This window comes from Panulirus ornatus, chromosome 5 (genome assembly GCF_036320965.1).
Source record: "Panulirus ornatus isolate Po-2019 chromosome 5, ASM3632096v1, whole genome shotgun sequence".
Taxonomy (NCBI): domain Eukaryota; kingdom Metazoa; phylum Arthropoda; class Malacostraca; order Decapoda; family Palinuridae; genus Panulirus; species Panulirus ornatus.
The window spans coordinates 25,485,603-25,505,965 of NC_092228.1; the positions used below are offsets into that span (position 1 = coordinate 25,485,603).

The 20,363-nt window shown below is 44.2% G+C and overlaps 1 protein-coding gene across 1 annotated transcript in view; it reads left to right on the top strand.

The window, feature by feature from the left end:
* The first annotated feature begins 13,613 nt into the window (after window positions 1–13,613).
* LOC139748635 (uncharacterized) overlaps window positions 13,614–20,363 on the top strand; it is a 707,069-nt gene continuing 700,319 nt past the window's right edge. Inside the window, exon 1 of the mRNA XM_071661839.1 lies at window positions 13,614–16,717. The gene's annotated coding sequence lies outside the window, so the exon portion shown is untranslated. The remainder of the gene's footprint in view (window positions 16,718–20,363) is intronic.

Below are 20,363 nucleotides of genomic sequence, written 5' to 3' on the forward strand. Positions count from 1 at the left end.
ATGAATCAATAGTCATCCATGTTCATAACATCTTGAGACTGATGGCTGAAGGTGCTCCACAACACAAGCAGAGAAACTTTCATACTTCATTGATATGTCATGACACGTATGAGTTTGTTTACATGAAATATAATGATTACTTGATGTAGTGAAGCAGGAGAGCAAGATGTCCCTCACAAGTGATGTGTGGTCAGATACCTCAGCAGGTCAACATTGAGTCCAACAGCACAAACTGTCAATAAACACTATGACGCAATGAACTTTGTGTTAAGTGGTGAACCACAACAAGAACGCCACACACGAGAGGATATGTCCAACAATTTGTTGATGATGTGGTACATTTCTGATATAAATGTGCACTGTGCTGTACGTGATGCTGGAGCAAATATCAAAAGAGCTTTATTCTCGTCAGGTGTGGATAATTTGGATTGTGCTGTGCATACATTACAAGTTGTTACAACTGGAATATCATCACAGGATGAAATAGACAATTCAGAAATCTCGCAGCATTGCTGCTCACCTTCATCATTCAACCATGGCACAAGAGGAACTAAACAAGATTCAGGACAGATTGCAAGAACCCAAGCTCTGTGTTGTCCATGATACACCATCCAGGTGTAGCAACATCTGCATATGCTTGCAAGAAGACAAAAGAGTCACTGTGTTTATATGCTGCTACCAACTGCAAAATCAAACAACTCAGCACCATTGCATGATTAATAATGTTCAAATGTGCAAGAGATTTAAAACCTTATGAAGATATCACAAAAAAGATTGAGTAAGTCAACATGGACAGTAAATAATGTTGTACCTCTTCTAGTTTCCATGAAACTCACTCTTCAGCCAAGCACATCAGAAATTCTGAAGTGATACCTCAGTTTCAGGTTCTGAACCAGATATCGAATCAATGATTGCAACATATCTTAATCCAAGAAATAAACGTAAATTTTTTTCCTCTTCTCACAACAGTGATCAAGGGGCATCAGTTGCCAGACTATGTGAAGAGCTGACTCAGCTGAACACCAAGGTACGACGAACCAACCAGAAAACCAAGAAGACAAGACAAAACACAAACAATAAACACAAGCAAGACTTATGGAACATTGGATGAACTTGTATCCTTGCTCCCTGTTGTGATGATAAGGCAGATAAGACACTTGCAGGAAGGAAGAGTGCAATGGAAGATATTGAGAAGTTATCACAAGGACAAGAGAGTCAATGGAACAAGTGGAGACAGTTTGCGATGGTGGAAAGGAAAGATGACAATCTATCCTGATTTGCTGAGATTCGCTCTGTCCTCCAAGCAGCATCCTTAGTGGGCAGCTTGTCAGTGGTGCTTGCTTGACCACATGTCGACCTCAGACATCTCACCTCCAGCACATCCACCCACCTCCGCACAACTCTATCTATAGCCCACGTCTCGCAACCATACAAGCATTGTTGGAACCACTATTCCTTCAAACATACCCATTTTTGCTCTCCAAGATAATGTTCTCGACTTCTACACATTCTTCAACGCTCCCAGAACCTTTGCCCCCTCCCCCACCCTGTGACTCACTTCCGCTTCCATGGTTCCTTTCACTGCTAAATCCACTCCCAGATATCTAAAACACTTCACTTCCTCCAGTTTTTCTCCATTCAAACTTACCTCCAATTATTTTGTACCTCAATCCTGCTGAACCTAATAACCTTGCTCTTATTCACAATTACTCTCAACTTGCTCCTTTCACACACTTTTCCAAACTCTGCACTGGTCCACACATCCTCTACCACTTCTGAAACCACACTGCTCTTCCCCAGTCTGATGCTCTGTACATGCCTTCACCCTCTCAATCAATACCCTCCCATATAATTTACCAGGAATACTCAACAAACTTATACCTCTGTAATTTGAGCACTCACTTTTATCCCCTTTGCCTTTGTACAATGGCTCTCTGCATGCATTCAGCCAATCCTCAGGCACTTCACCATAAACCATACATACATTGAATATCCTTACCAATCAATCAACAACACAGTCACCCCTTTTCCTGAGAAATTCCACTGCAATACCATCCAAACCTGCCGCCTTGTCGGATTTCATCTTCTGCAAGGCTTTTACTACCTCTTCTCTGTTTACCAAATCATTCTCCCTAACCCTCTCACTTTGCACACCACCTCGACAAAAACACCCTATATCTGCCACTCTATCATCTAACATATTCAACAAACCTTCAGAATACTCATCCCACCTTCTCTCCTTCATCCATTCTCGTTGCCACCCAGGCCCTGAGGAAATAGCATCGCTGCCGCACCGCTTCAGCGAGGTAGCGCTAGTAAAACGGACAAAAAAAGCCACATTCGTTCACACTCAGTCTCTAGCTGTCATGTGTAATGCACCGAAACCACAGCTCCCTTTACACATCCAGGCCCCACAGGACTTTCCATGGTTTACCCCAGACGCTTCACATGCCCTGGTTCAATCCACTGACAACACGTCGAGCCCGGTATACCACATCGTTCCAATTCGCTCTATTCCTTGCACGCCTTTCAGCCTCCTGCATGTTCAGGCCCCGATCACTCAAAATCTTTTTCACTCCATCTTTCCACCTCCAATTTGGTCTCCCACTTCTCGTTCCTTCCATCTCTGACACGTATATCCTCTTGGTCAATCTTTCCTCACTCATTCTCTCCATGTGACCAAACCATTTCAATACACCCTCTTCTGCTCTCTCAACCACACTCTTTTTATTACTACACTTATACTGACAAGTACAGTCACAGGTGTACTGATGCACTAACAGGTGTAGCCACACATAATGACAGGTGTATTGGCACGTTCAGTGACAGATACAGTGACCTAGTGACAACTATAGTGACAAGTGTAGTGACAGGTATAGTGACAAGTGAAGTAACACGTATAGTGACAAGTGTAGTGACACGTATAGTGACAAGTGTAGTGACACGTACAGCGACAAGTGTAGTGACAACTATAGTGACAAGTGTAGTGACAACTATAGTGAAAAGTGTAGTGACAACTATAGTGACAAGTGTAGTGACAACTATAGTGACAAGTGTAGTGACAACTATAGTGACAAGTGTAGTGACAACTATAGTGACAAGTGTAGTGACAGGTATAGTGACAAGTGTAGTGACAGGTATAGTGACAAGTGTAGTGACAACTATAGTGACAAGTGTAGTGACAACTATAGTGACAAGTGTAGTGACAGGTATAGTGACAAGTGTAGTGACAGGTATAGTGACAAGTGTAGTGACAGGTATAGTGACAAGTGTAGTGAGAACTATAGTGACAAATGTAGTGACACGTATAGTGACAAGTGTAGTGACAACTATAGTGACAAGTGTAGTGACAGGTATAGTGACAAGTGTAGTGACAACTATAGTGACAAGTGTAGTGACAACTATAGTGACAAGTGTAGTGACAGGTATAGTGACAAGTGTAGTGACAGGTATAGTGACAAGTGTAGTGACAGGTATAGTGACAAGTGTAGTGAGAACTATAGTGACAAGTGTAGTGACACGTATAGTGACAAGTGTAGTGACAACTATAGTGACAAGTGTAGTGACAGGTATAGTGACAAGTGTAGTGACAGGTATAGTGACAAGTGTAGTGACAACTATAGTGACAAGTGTAGTGACAGGTATAGTGACAAGTGTAGTGACAACTATAGTGACAAGTGTAGTGACAACTATAGTGACAAGTGTAGTGACAGCTATAGTGACAAGTGTAGTGACAGGTATAGTGACAAGTGTAGTGACAACTATAGTGACAAGTGTAGTGACAACTATAGTGACAAGTGTAGTGACAACGTATAGTGACAAGTGTAGTGACAACTATCGTGTAGTGGTGTAGTGACAGGTATAGTGACAAGTGTAGTGACAACTATAGTGACAAGTGTAGTGACAACTATAGTGACAAGTGTAGTGACAACTATAGTGACAAGTGTAGTGGTGTAGTGACAGGTATAGTGACAAGTGTAGTGACAACTATAGTGACAAGTGTAGTGACAACTATAGTGACAAGTGTAGTGACAGGTATAGTGACAAGTGTAGTGACAGGTATAGTGACAAGTGTAGTGACAACTATAGTGACAAGTGTAGTGACAGGTATAGTGACAAGTGTAGTGACAGGTATAGTGACAAGTGTAGTGACAACTATAGTGACAAGTGTAGTGACAGGTATAGTGACAAGTGTAGTGACAGGTATAGTGACAAGTGTAGTGACAACTATAGTGACAAGTGTAGTGACAACTATAGTGACAAGTGTAGTGACAACTATAGTGACAAGTGTAGTGACAGGTATAGTGACAAGTGTAGTGACAGGTATAGTGACAAGTGTAGTGACAGGTATAGTGACAAGCACAGTAACAGATGCATTAACATCTCAAGGAGATCTCCACGTCTGCCGTTGGTAAGTAACTCTAAGATAAAGTTGACGTTTAATAAGATTTTCCCATTGATCTTCTCCATCCACCATGGTAAATGATTTACATCATGGTGAATTGTTTATATCATGGTAAATGATTTACATCATGGTGAATTGTTTATATCATGGTGAATAGTTTACATCATGGTGAACTGTTTATATCATGGTGAATAGCTTACATCATGGTGAACTGTTTTATATCCTGGTGAACTGCTTAAAACATGGTGAACTGTTCATATCATGGTGAACTGTGTATATCATGGTGAACTGTTCATATCATGTTTATATGTTACTGAAGACTTCATCCTACTTCATAAGTTATAATTCTTCACCATAATGGATGAACTAAACCTTGCTCGTCTGATTAAGGTTATGAATGAATTCAATGTCAGTGTAAAGGTAGACTGTATACTATGTAAAGGTAGACTGTATACTCTGTAAAGGTAGACTATATATTATGTAAAGGTAAACTGTATACCATGTAGACTATATACTATGTACAGGTAGACTGTATACTCTGTAAAGGTAGACTGTATACTATGTAAAGGTAGACTTTATATTATGTAAAGGTAAACTGTATACCATGTAGACTATATACTATGTACATGTAGACTGTATACTATGTAAAGGTAGACTGTAAACAATGTAAAGGTAGACTTTATGATAAAACAAAGTTGCTTTTGAATATAAGACATAGTATGAAAGACTAAATTTAAATGTCTTAAACACTTTACTGATGAAAGCTTTCTGAAGGTCACAGTATGCCCTAAACACTTTACTGAAAAAACTTTACTGTGCACTGTAAGACTTTCGTCAGTAAAGCTTTATGAAGGTGACAGTGAAGGAAGAACTCAACATGTACAGAATTGTGTGGCAATATCAAGTTGGCAGCCAGGCCTTCTGGCACGAAGACCTCATCTTAAAAGACAGAATTTAATCAAGGAAGAATTAACACCTTAACTTTCCTAATGAATGACTGAACTACTTACTTCCCTTACTTGTGGCCTCCTGTCCTGGTCGTCTTCAGTCATTACAGTAGTTACTCAGGCCTCCAGGAAGACCAAACAATGATTCATTGTTCCATTAACGGCTAACGAACATCTCTCTAACTGTTCTCACAACAGCATGTGAGCAGTGACGTATGACTCACTCACTGGTGCCTTATTCTTGACACTTATCCCAACTTTGATATGAAGAAGACAGTTGACCTCTGACTGTTCTCACAACAGCATGTGAGCAGTGACATACGACTCACTCACTGGTGCCTTATTCTTGACACTTATCCCAACTTTAATATGAAGAAGACAGTTGACCTCTGACTGCTCTCTCAACAGCATGTGAGCAGTGACGTACGACTCACTCACTGGTGACTATTCTAGACACTTGTCCCAACCTTAATATGAAGAAGGCAGTTGACCTCTATATGACGGTCACTATCCACACACCAGCTGGGTGATAATGTTGCCTTACATCAAGATATACCTAGATTCACACAGTTCAATAAGACATATTACACGACTACATGACTTTAGTAACGTATCATTGCCAGACAAGAAGATGAAAAACTGGCAAGTTCAGGATTTTTGACCATAGGAATATCTTGTCTTCTTGAATCTTGATCATAGGAATATCTTGTCTTCTTGAATCTTGATCATAGGAATATCTTGTCTTCTTGAATCTTGATCATAGGAATATCTTGTCTTCTTAAATGTTATTCTTCAATATTCTTCCTCATCCTCCAGGTATCCATGTGGAGCTCTTCCAGATGTCCCAGACGATGGTCAGTGTGGGGGGACATCTTCCAGGTGTCCCAGACGGTGGTCAGTGTGGGGGGACATCTTCCAGATGTCCCAGACGATGGTCAGTGTGGGGAGACATCTTCCAGGTGTCCCAGACGGTGGTCAGTGTGGGGGGACATCTTCCAGATGTCCCAGACGATGGTCAGTGTGGGGGGACATCTTCCAGGTGTCCCAGACGGTGGTCAGTGTGGGGGGACATCTTCCAGATGTCCCAGACGATGGTCAGTGTGGGGGGACATCTTCCAGGTGTCCCAGACGGTGGTCAGTGTGGGGGGACATCTTCCAGATGTCCCAGACGATGGTCAGTGTGGGGGGACATCTTCCAGGTGTCCCAGACGGTGGTCAGTGTGGGGGGACATCTTCCAGGTGTCCCAGACGGTGGTCAGTGTGGGGGGACATCTTCCAGGTGTCCCAGACGGTGGTCAGTGTGGGGGGACATCTTCCAGGTGTCCCAGACGGTGGTCAGTGTCGGGGGACATCTTCCAGGTGTCCCAGACGGTGGTCAGTAGTACAGTCATCACTCAGTACAGTCATCTCTCAGTACACTCATCACTCAGTATGGTCATCACTCAGTAAAGTCATCAGTCAGTAGAGTCACCTCTCAGTACAGTCATTTCTCAGTACAGTCATCACTCAGTAAGGTCATCTCTCAGTACAGTCATCGCTCAGTACAGTCATCTCTCAGTACAGTCATCGCTCAGTACAGTCATCTCTCAGTACAGTCATCAGTCATTGGAGTCATCTCTCAGTACAGTCATCACTCAGTTAGGTCATCTCTCACTACAGTCATCACCCAGTACACTCATCTCTCAGTACTGGTCATCACTCAGTTAAGTCATCTATCACGTCGGTTTTCACTCAGTACAGTCATCACTTAGTACACTCATCACTCAGTGCAGTCATCACTCAGTAAAGTCATTACTCATTACAGTCATCTCTCAGTACAGTCATTTTTCAGTACAGTCATCACTCATTACAGTCATCTCTCAGTACAGTCATCACTTGGTGCAGTCATCACTCAGTACAGTCATCTCTCAGTACAGTCATTTCTCAGTACAGTCATCACTCAGTAAGGCCATCTCTCAGTACACTCATAACTCAGTGCAATCAAATCTCAGTACCGGTCATCACTTGGTAAAGTCATCTACCACGTCAGTCATCACTCAGTATAGTTATCTCTCAGTACAGTCATCTCTCAGTACAGTCATTTTTCAGTACAGTCATCACTCAGTACACTCATCTCTCAGAACAGTCATTACTGAGTACAGTTATCTCTCAGTACAGTCATCTCTCAGTACAGTCATTTCTCAGTACAGTCATCACTCAGTACAGTCATCTCTCAGTACACTCATCACTCAGTAGTCATACTCAGTACAGTCATCTCTCAGTACACTCGTCACTCAGTAGTTATACTCAGTACAGTCATCTCAGTACAGTCATCAGTCAGTAAAGTAATTTCTCAGTACAGTCATTACTCAGTACAGTCATTTCTCAGTACAGTCATCACTCACTACAGTCATCACTCACTACAGTCATCTCCCAAGTAGTCATCTCTCAGTAAAGTCACCTCTCAGTACAGTCATCACTCAGTGCAGCCATCTCCCAGTACAGTCATCTCTCAGTACAGTCATCACTCAGTCCAATCATCCAGTACAGTCATCTCTCAGGTCAGTCATCACTCAGTACAGTCAACTCCCAGTACAGTCTTCACTCATTACAGTCATCTCTCTGTACAGTCATCTCTCAGTGTAGTCATCTCACAGTACAGTCATCCCTCATAACGGTCATCTCCCAGTACAGTTCTCACTCAGTACAGTCATCTCTCAAGTCAGTCATCACTCAGTACAGTCATCACTCAGTACAGTCATCTCACAGTACAGTCATCTCCCAGTACAGTCATCAATCAGTAAAGTCATCTCTTAATACAGTCGTCTCTCAGCACAGTAATCTCCCAGTACAGTCATCTCTCAGTTCAGTCATCTTCCGGTACAATCATCACTCAGTACAGTCATCTCCCAGTACAGTCTTCACTCAGTACAGTCATCTCTCCGTACAGTCATCACTCAGTACAGTCATCACTCAGTACAATCAATTCTCATTACAGTTATCACTCAGTACATTCATCTCTCACTACAGTCATCTCATAGTACACTCATAACTCAGCACAGTCATCTCCCAGTACAGTCATCTCAGTACAGTCATCAGTCAGTAAAATCATTTCTCAGTACAGTCATCACTCAGTGCAGCCATCTCTCAGTACAGTCATCACTCAGTAAAGTCATCACTCAGTAGAGTCATCTCCCAAGTAGTCATCTCTCAGTAAAGTCACCTCTCAGTACAGGCATCATTCAGTGCATTCATCTCCCAGTACAGTCATCACTCAGCACAGTCATCTCTCAGTACAGTCATCACTCAGTACATTCATCTCCCAGTACAGTCATCACTCAGTACAGTCAACTCCCAGCACAGTCATCACTCAGTACATTCATCTCCCAGTACAGTCATCACTCAGTACAGTCAACTCCCAGCACAGTCATCACTCAGTACATTCATCTCCCAGTACAGTCATCTACCAGTACAGTCATCTCCCAGCACAGTCATCACTCAGTACATTCATCTCCCAGTACAGTCATCACTCAGTACAGTCAACTCCCAGCACAGTCATCACTCAGTACATTCATCTCCCAGCACAGTCATCACTCAGTACATTCATCTCCCAGTACAGTCATCACTCAGTACAGTCAACTCCCAGCACAGTTATCACTCAGTACATTCGTCTCTCAGTACAGTCATCACTCAGTACATTCATCTTCCAGTACAGTCATCACTCAGTACATTCATCTCCCAGTACAGTTATCACTCAGTACAGTCAACTCCCAGCACAGTCATCACTCAGTACAGTCAACTCCCAGTACAGTCATCACTCAGTACATTCATCTCCCAGTACAGTCATCACTCAGTACATTCATCTCCCAGTACAGTCGTCTACTAGTACAGTCATCTCCCAGCACAGTCATCACTCAGTACATTCATCTCTCAGTACAGTTATCACTCAGTACATTCATCTCCCAGTACAGTCGTCTACTAGTACAGTCATCTCCCAGTACAGTCATTACTCAGTACAGTTAACTCCCAGCACAGTCATCACTCAGTACATTCATCTCCCAGTACAGTCATCACTCAGTACAGTTAACTCCCAGCACAGTCATCACTCAGTACATTCATCTCCCACTACAGTCATCACTCAGTACAGTCAACTCCCAGCACAGTCATCACTCAGTACATTCATCTCCCAGTACAGTCATCACTCAGTACAGTCAACTCCCAGCACAGTCATCACTCAGTACATTCATCTCCCAGTACAGTCATCACTCAGTACAGTCAACTCCCAGCACAGTCATCACTCAGTACATTCATCTCCCAGTACAGTCATCACTCAGTACAGTCAACTCCCAGCACACTCATCACTCAGTACATTCATCTCCCAGTACAGTCATCACTCAGTACAGTCAACTCCCAGTACAGTCATCACTCAGTACATTCATCTCCCAGTACAGTCATCACTCAGTACATTCATCTCCCAGTACAGTCATCACTCAGTACAGTCATCTCCCAGTACAGTCATCACTCAGTACATTCATCTCCCAGTACAGTCATCACTCAGTACAGTCAACTCCCAGCACAGTCATCACTCAGTACATTCATCTCCCAGTACAGTCATCACTCAGTACAGTCAACTCCCAGCACAGTCATCACTCAGTACATTCATCTCCCAGTACAGTCATCACTCAGTACAGTTAACTCCCAGCACAGTCATCACTCAGTACATTCATCTCCCAGTACAGTCATCACTCAGTACAGTCAACTCCCAGCACAGTCATCACTCAGTACATTCATCTCCCAGTACAGTCATCACTCAGTACATTCATCTCCCAGCACAGTCATCACTCAGTACAGTCAACTCCCAGTACAGTCATCACTCAGTACATTCATATCCCAGCACAGTCATCACTCAGTACATTCATCTCCCAGTACAGTCATCACTCAGTACAGTCAACTCCTAGCACAGTCATCACTCAGTACATTCATCTCCCAGTACAGTCATCACTCAGTACAGTCAACTCCTAGCACAGTCATCACTCAGTACATTCATCTCCCAGTACAGTCATCACTCAGTACAGTCAACTCCCAGCACAGTCATCACTCAGTACATTCATCTCCCAGTACAGTCATCACTCAGTACATTCATCTCCCAGTACAGTCATCACTCAGTACAGTCAACTCCCAGCACACTCATCACTCAGTACATTCATCTCCCAGTACAGTCATCACTCAGTACAGTCAACTCCCAGTACAGTCATCACTCAGTACATTCATCTCCCAGTACAGTCATCACTCAGTACATTCATCTCCCAGTACAGTCATCACTCAGTACAGTCAACTCCCAGCACAGTCATCACTCAGTACATTCATCTCCCAGTACAGTCATCACTCAGTACAGTCAACTCCCAGCACAGTCATCACTCAGTACAGTCAACTCCCAGTACAGTCATCACTCAGTACATTCATCTCCCAGTACAGTCATCACTCAGTACAGTCAACTCCTAGCACAGTCATCACTCAGTACATTCATCTCCCAGTACAGTCATCACTCAGTACAGTCAACTCCCAGCACAGTCATCACTCAGTACATTCATCTCCCAGTACAGTCATCACTCAGTACATTCATCTCCAGTACAGTCATCACTCAGTACAGTCAACTCCCAGCACACTCATCACTCAGTACATTCATCTCCCAGTACAGTCATCACTCAGTACAGTCAACTCCCAGTACAGTCATCACTCAGTACATTCATCTCCCAGTACAGTCATCACTCAGTACATTCATCTCCCAGTACAGTCATCACTCAGTACAGTCAACTCCCAGCACAGTCATCACTCAGTACATTCATCTCCCAGTACAGTCATCACTCAGTACAGTCAACTCCCAGCACAGTCATCACTCAGTACAGTCAACTCCCAGTACAGTCATCACTCAGTACAGTCAACTCCCAGCACAGTCATCACTCAGTACATTCATCTCCCAGTACAGTCATCACTCAGTACATTCATCTCCCAGTACAGTCATCACTCAGTACAGTCAACTCCCAGCACAGTCATCACTCAGTACAGTCAACTCCCAGTACAGTCATCACTCTACAGTTAACTCCCAGCACAGTCATCACTCAGTACATTCATCTCCCAGTACAGTCATCACTCAGTACATTCATCTTCCAGTGCAGTCATCTACTAGTACAGTCATCTCCCAGTACACTCATCACTCAGTACATTCATCTTCCAGTGCAGTCATCTACTAGTACAGTCATCTCCCAGTACAGTGCCCGACATAAGATGACCCCGGCTCAGGACGACCCCGGCTCCACATGTGAAGGATGGGATCGCTACCACGAAACGACCAGTTGGTCAACATGTTAACATGTTAACCACATCATGCAGAGCTAACATGTGGCCCACATATTAACATGTTAACCACATCATGCAGAACTAACATGTGGCCCACATGTTAACATGTTAACCACATCATGCAGAACTAACATGTGGCCCACATGTTAACATGTGGCCCACATGTTAACATGTTAACCACATCATGCAGAACTAACATGTGTAACTTATCGTTCAATAAAGACTAACTTTCTATCTTGGTTAGACCAATCTCAAGTCTTCTTCATCCATCATTGTTGATCATGTTAAGTGGATCATGTGGTCACTTATGGTTAACATGTTCGTCTACGTTAAGTGGATGACATCACACGTCCACTTGAGGTTCACTTCCTCCTCATGAATAAAATGATTCTAGATTTGTGCTGTATGGCTGGAGTGGTGGGTGGGAGGTGGGTTGCTGTGTGGCTGGAGTGGTGGTGGGTGGGTGGTGGGTTGCTGTATGGCTGGGGTAGTGGTGGGTGGGTGGTGGGTTGCTGTATGGCTGGAGTGGTGGGTGGGAGGTGGGTTGCTGTGTGGCTGGAGTGGTGGTGGGTGGGTGGTGGGTTGCTGTATGGCTGGGGTAGTGGTGGGTGGGTGGTGGGTTGCTGTATGGCTGGAGTGGTGGGTGGGAGGTGGGTTGCTGTGTGGCTGGAGTGGTGGTGGGTGGGTGGTGGGTTGCTGTATGGCTGGAGTAGTGGTGGGTGGGTGGTGGGTTGCTGTATGGCTGGAGTGTGGTGGGTGGGTGGTGGGTTGCTGTATGGCTGGAGTTTGGTGGGTGGGTGGTGGGTTGCTGTATGGCTGGAGTGGTGGGTGGGTGGTGGGTTGCTGTATGGCTGGGGTAGTGGTGGGTGGGTGGTGGGTTGCTGTATGGCTGGGGTAGTGATGGGTGGGTGGTGGGTTGCTGTATGGCTGGAGTGGTGGGTGGGTGGTGGGTTGCTGTATGGCTGGAGTAGTGGTGGGTGGGTGGTGGGTTGCTGTATGGCTGGGGTAGTGGTGGGTGGGTGGTGGGTTGCTGTATGGCTGGGGGGGACGGGTGAGTGGTGAGTTGCTGTATGGCTGTAGTGGTGGGTGGGTGGTGGGTTGCTGTATGGCTGTAGTGGTGGGTTGCTGTATGGCTGGAGTGGTGGGTTGCTGTATGGCTGGAGTGGTGGGTGGGTGGTGGGTTGCTGTATGGCTGGGGGGGACGGGTGAGTGGTGAGTTGCTGTATGGCTGTAGTGGTGGGTGGGTGGTGGGTTGCTGTATGGCTGTAGTGGTGGGTGGGTGGTGGGTTGCTGTATGGCTGGAGTGGTGGGTTGCTGTATGGCTGGAGTGGTGGGTGGGTGGTGGGTTGCTGTATGGCTGGAGTGGTGGGTGGGTGGTGGGTTGCTGTATGGCTGGAGTGGTGGGTGGGTGGTGGGTTGCTGTATGGCTGGAGTGGTGGGGGGGTGGTGGGTTGCTGTATGGCTGGAGTGGTGGGTGGGTGGTGGGTTGATGTATGGCTGGAGTGGTGGGTGGGTGGTGGGTTGCTGTATGGCTGGAGTGGTGGGTGGGTGGTGGGTTGCTGTATGGCTGTGGTAGTGATGGGTGGGTGGTGGGTTGCTGTATGGCTGGAGTGGTGGGTGGGTGGTGGGTTGCTGTATGGCTGGAGTAGTGGTGGGTGGGTGGTGGGTTGCTGTATGGCTGGAGTAGTGGTGGGTGGGTGGTGGGTTGCTGTATGGCTGGGGTAGTGGTGGGTTGCTGTATGGCTGGAGTGGTGGGTGGGTGGTGGGTTGCTGTATGGCTGGAGTGGTGGGTGGGTGGTATGGGCTGAGTGGTGGCGGGGCGTCTTCAGGTGGGACGGTGGGTTGGAGGAGGAGGCGGGCCCACCACCAGCCTGGGTGGCTGGGCTCCAGCCAGCCAGCCAGAGTTAGTGTGGCGTGGAGCAGCGTCGTGGTGGGAGGTGCGACCGGAGTTGTGGTGGCGCTTGGTGCCTCGTCTCATGATGAACAGTTGACATCTCTGTACCTCTAGGAGGACATCAAGAAACTGACGCCACATGGACTTCTTAGTCAAATATTATTCTTTTTTTCATTTCAAAATTGTATTGCACTTGGTGATCGTTATTTGTATTTTCCTAGATATTTGTAGCTGATGTGGTAGTGTGTGGCTGGCGTGTTGTTGTGAGACACAACATGATGATGCTTAGCAACACTGTTCCTGTAGGACATGTTTCATCATACATCAACAACTTCAGTGATTACTGATGTGATCTAACAACCTATGATCACAACTAGAGATCCTTACAACCTATGATCACCACTAGAGATCGTGAGGTTATAATGGTGTGGAGTGAGGGACAATGAAGGCTGGCGAGGAGTGAGGTTCAGGTGGACGACGACACATGCAATGTGATCAACGTCAGAGGGAAGTGGGTCTTGCTCAGATACTGGCCAGAGCAGAAGACGTGTTAGGACACAAGGAATAAACCAGTAATGATGGTGGACATGTGGAGTTAAGAACCAGTAATAATGGTGGACATGTGGAGTTAAGAACCAGTAATGATGGTAGACATGTGGAGTTAAGTACCAGTAATGATGGTGGACATGTGGAGTTAAGAACCAGTAATGATGGTGGACATGTGGAGTTAAGAACCAGTAATGATGGTGGACATGTGGAGTTAAGAACCAGTAATGATGGTGGACATGTGGAGTTAAGAACCAGTAATGATGGTGGACATGTGGAGTTAAGAACCAGTAATGATGGTGGACATGTGGAGTTAAGAACTAGTAATGATGGTGGACATGTGGAGTTAAGAACTAGTAATGATGGTGGACATGTGGAGTTAAGAACTAGTAATGATGGTGGACATGTGGAGTTAAGAACTAGTAATGATGGTGGACATGTGGAGTTAAGACACAGATATGGAGATGCATTGTATGATACAGGATACCCTCTGACGTCAAGAGACAGTTTATCTGGGCAAGAAATACATCATTATGACTTCAACAATACGTCATACGTCAATAGTTACGTCATGACACAAGTAACCAAATGACGTTGTTCTTCTTCATGATGAAGATGCAGTAGCGAGGACAATGGTCTGCAAGATACATATTACCATCACAAGAAACCAAAATATGAATAATGAGAATCTAAGTTTGTATGTGTTGACCAGACACGACCGACCCATCACTCAGGACCAACATAATAACACAAACTTGACTCTTAGTCAACATGAAAATGACGAAGAAAAATGAAATGGAATAAGACGTATCAGAAACTGTGAAGAACAACGTGTGAACTTATGATAACCAGGACAGTTGTTGTGTTTTGATAACAGTTGTGGTGTTATGATAACCAGAACAGTTGTGTTTTGATAACAGTTGTGGTGTTATGATAACAGTGATAACATTGCACAGTAGCAACACATTGGAGTTTAGTGAGTGTGTGTGGTGGGTACACCACGTTTCATGTGGGAGATAAATAATGATTATTGAACGACTTTGATACAAACGTTAGATAAGAAATTATTGATCTGATTATCATATTGCTGTTATGGAAAATATTAATCTGTTGTTACGCTAAAACACAACTTCCGTCACAGTACCGCCGTCACACTGTAACCCATGGTTTCCGTCACACTGTTACTCATGACTTGTGTTACACTTATGTAAAGTATGAAGGTAGTGAGGTCGAGTGTGTATTATATGTCTGTCGTCTTGAAGAGTTTTTATGTGAATGATTTTCCCACTCTTCTACTTGTGACAAACTCACTAATATTTTAAATTTATATATATGATAATTATCTTAAGCGAAAAATGAAAATTTGAAATAAATAAACAACTGTGCATTATGCTAAACCAACCTATAAACAAGAAAATTAAACCAACCACCTAAAACACAAATGCTAAAACACAACAAAGTGGGAATACATATCAAATTCTCAACTTAATTATTGGAATTTAAAGTTGATTTACGAATTTCATTTCTGTGTTGAGTGATTTGTGTTCATATAATTTTCACTTGACACAGAAGTGAATTTTGCAGACCAGTTTCGTGCTATATTATGGCAGACAAGGCCAGCGTCTGAGCAGCATAGTAGCACTGATCAAACTGATGCTAACACCAGGTAATGATACACACATTATCACAACACTCTCTCCACAACTCTCTAACCAAACCTATGATTTTATTCTAAGTCTTGAGAGGAGAAGGTCGTTAGATAAATCAGGACGACTGAGGAAAACTCCGTCATATAAACTCTTCCTCATCAGTGAGAGAATCTATGACATACCTTTGAAGGCGCCCATGAAATAAGGTGCTAAACTCCAACATTTTCCCGGTCCTATAAGGGCGAGTTTTCGTTGCTCAGTTTACCCAGGTCTTTAGGTGTGGCACATTAGTAACCTGTATCGTCCCGAAGCTGCTGAGGACGCACTCGCTCAGAGTGGTGCAGGAGAGGCTGCCAGAGGAGAGAAATCAGAGGTAATATTGGCTGGTGAAAGAGGACGTGAGCGGAGAAGGTGAAGGAAGCGTTTACACTGCTGATACCTGAGGCAGCTCAGAGTGTGGCATCACAGTTGAGGTCAGGCTGATACTATCGCGAAAACTTACACAGTTGACAGCGTTTGTAGGAAACTCAAACCAGCAAGAGAAACAGCACAGGTGAGAACGCTGCCAGACCATTCACAGTGGCCAGTAATCCCTGTGGTTGAATGCCGGGTTCAGCAGCATAGACCGCTGCACCGCATAAGCCAAGGATTAACACGGAAAGAAAGAGTGTCAGATGAGAAGAGCTTTTATATGTGTGTGTGATGGATATTAATGAAAAAAAGATATAAAACGGAAGGAAAGACCACTGAATTACATGTACTAAGACAATCTTTTCAGTGTGAGGGAAACCCTCCAAGTTTGAAAATAAGTCACATATGTTTCTTTGGTCGTCAGTAATGTAAACATTAAGAATGTGAGTGATAAGTGACCACACCAGACGCTGTTGTTGTTCATCGCTTCCCAATACAAGAGGTCAACATAATACTACGTCATCATAAGGTAAGTCTACATTTTCTTTACGTTTTAAACTTGCTTCTGACGACATGTCATCTCCCCAGTAAGATTACTATGTACATAAGTCGACTGACACGTTACATATAACTACCATTATAACCTAACCTGGTTATGATCAGATTCCAACTGTATTGTTAACACCAATCTTCATAACGGAGACATATCGGGTTAGGTTACTTCTCAGTGTGATACAGAAACAGTGAAAACATTTCACATTAAATTATACTGACCCATTCCTTTGTACGATCTAGATACCATGTTCAGCACACAATCTCTGAGGTAAAAAGTAATTACCCAAAAAACTATTTTCAAAGGCAATGTTACACTTGCATTTTAGTACTTCGTCATCTCTACTTATGGCTTGAATACCATCTGCAGACGTGTGAGTATACAACTGGCAAGGTTCCCCAAGTGTTCTAGGTCCATGTTTTTTTGGGTCACTAAAGTCTTCATCTCACGATTGAGGCGAGGAAATGATGAGGTGTTGCAGGAAGCAGCCGCCTGGTCGTGCGTTCTGAGCGACCGGTGCGACTAAAAATCTCAAGTGTGCGGACAATTTCTTGTTTGTAGGCGAGAATTCGGACTTTCTCCTTCTTAGAAAAGAAAAAGCAAGCCTCTTGTAGAAGAAATCCCAAGTGAAGTGGAAGGCTAGAATAACAAAGAAAGAACATCTTTCCCTCAAGATAGCCTGAGGCCCACTGGGGCGGGTTGTGAGTGCTACATCGTTAGAAAAATTAGTCTCAGTGACCAGATATATGAAGATTTCGCCCTGTGAACGATTTGTTTTGTTTTTGTTTTCATCAACAAAACCCTCAGTAGCTTTCAATCCTGACCTAATAACACTTCATCAACCATATAATACAATAATCAATACGATAATTATCACCACCTTCATCATTGTTAGCGAGGTAGCGCAAGGAAATGGACGAGGAATGGACCAACCCATCCACATACACATGTATATATACATAAACGGCCACACACGCACATATACTTACATACATATACATTTTAACGTATACATACATATACATACACAGACATATACATATATATACTTGTACATATCCATACATGCTGCCTTCATCCATTCCCATCGCCACCCTGCCACACATGAAATAGCATCCCCACATACTCTACCGAGGCAGCGCAAGAAACAGACAAAAAGGCTACATTCTTTCACATTCAGTTCGTAGCTGTCATGTGTGTAATGCACCCAAACCACAGCTCCCTTCAAACATCCAGATCCCACAAAACATTCCATGGTTTTTCCCAGACACTTCATATAACCTGGTTCAATCCACTGACAGCACGTCGACCCCGGTATACCACATGGTACCAATTCACTCTGTTCCTTGCCCGCCTTTCACCCTCCTGCATGTTCAGGACCCGATCGCTCAAAATCTTTTTCGCTCCATCCTTCCACCTCCAATTTGGTCTCCCACTTCTCCTCGTTCCCTCCATCTCTGACACACATATATCCTCTTTGTCAATCTTTCCTCACTCATTCTCTCCATGTGACCAAACCATTTCAAAATACCCTCTTCTGCTCTCTCAACCACACTCATTTTATTACCACACATCTCTCTTACCCTTTTATTACTTACTCGATCAAACCACCTCACACCACATATTGTCCTCAAACATCTCATTTCCAACACATCCACACTCCTCCGCACAACAATATCTATAGCCCACGCCTCGCAACCATATAACATTGTTGGAACCACTATTCCTTCAAACATACCCATTTTTGTTTTCCGAGACAATGTTCTCGCCTTCCACGCATTTTTCAACGCTCCCAGAACTCTCGCCCCCTCCCCCAACCTGTGACTCACTTCCGCTTCCATGGTTCCATCCGCTGCCAAATCCACAACGAAGATATCTAAAACACTTCACTTTCGCCAATTTTCTCCATTCAAACTTACCTCCCAGTTGACTTGTTCCTCAACCCTACTGTACCTAATAACCTTGCTCTTATTCACATTTACTCTCAGCTTTCTTCTTTCACACACTTCACCAAACTCAGTCACCAGCTTCTGCCGTTTCTCACACGATTCAGCCATCAGCGCTGTATCATCAGCGAACAACAAATGACTCACTTCCCAAGCCCTCTCATCCACAACAGACCGCATACTTGCCCCTCTCCAAAACTCTTGCATTCACCTCCCTAACAACCCCATCCATAAACAGATTAAAAAACCATGGAAACATGACGCACCCCTGCCGCACACCGACATTCCCTGAGAACTAATCACTTTCCTATCTTCCTACTCGTACACATGCCTTACATCCTCGATAAAAACTTTTCACTGCTTTCACTTTCGCCAATTTTCTCCATTCAAACTTACCTCCCAGTTGACTTGTTCCTCAACCCTACTGTACCTAATAACCTTGCTCTTATTCACATTTACTCTCAGCTTTCTTCTTTCACACACTTCACCAAACTCAGTCACCAGCTTCTGCCGTTTCTCACACGATTCAGCCATCAGCGCTGTATCATCAGCGAACAACAAATGACTCACTTCCCAAGCCCTCTCATCCACAACAGACCGCATACTTGCCCCTCTCCAAAACTCTTGCATTCACCTCCCTAACAACCCCATCCATAAACAGATTAAAAAACCATGGAAACATGACGCACCCCTGCCGCACACCGACATTCCCTGAGAACTAATCACTTTCCTATCTTCCTACTCGTACACATGCCTTACATCCTCGATAAAAACTTTTCACTGCTTTCACTTTCGCCAATTTTCTCCATTCAAACTTACCTCCCAGTTGACTTGTTCCTCAACCCTACTGTACCTAATAACCTTGCTCTTATTCACATTTACTCTAAGCTTTCTTCTTTCACACACTTCACCAAACTCAGTCACCAGCTTCTGCCGTTTCTCACACGATTCAGCCATCAGCGCTGTATCATCAGCGAACAACAAATGACTCACTTCCCAAGCCCTCTCATCCACAACAGACCGCATACTTGCCCCTCTCCAAAACTCTTGCATTCACCTCCCTAACAACCCCATCCATAAACAGATTAAAAAACCATGGAAACATGACGCACCCCTGCCGCACACCGACATTCCCTGAGAACTAATCACTTTCCTATCTTCCTACTCGTACACATGCCTTACATCCTCGATAAAAACTTTTCACTGCTTTCACTTTCGCCAATTTTCTCCATTCAAACTTACCTCCCAGTTGACTTGTTCCTCAACCCTACTGTACCTAATAACCTTGCTCTTATTCACATTTACTCTCAGCTTTCTTCTTTCACACACTTCACCAAACTCAGTCACCAGCTTCTGCCGTTTCTCACACGATTCAGCCATCAGCGCTGTATCATCAGCGAACAACAAATGACTCACTTCCCAAGCCCTCTCATCCACAACAGACCGCATACTTGCCCCTCTCCAAAACTCTTGCATTCACCTCCCTAACAACCCCATCCATAAACAGATTAAAAAACCATGGAAACATGACGCACCCCTGCCGCACACCGACATTCCCTGAGAACTAATCACTTTCCTATCTTCCTACTCGTACACATGCCTTACATCCTCGATAAAAACTTTTCACTGCTTCTAACAACTTGCCTTCCACACCTTATATTCTTAATACCTTCCAC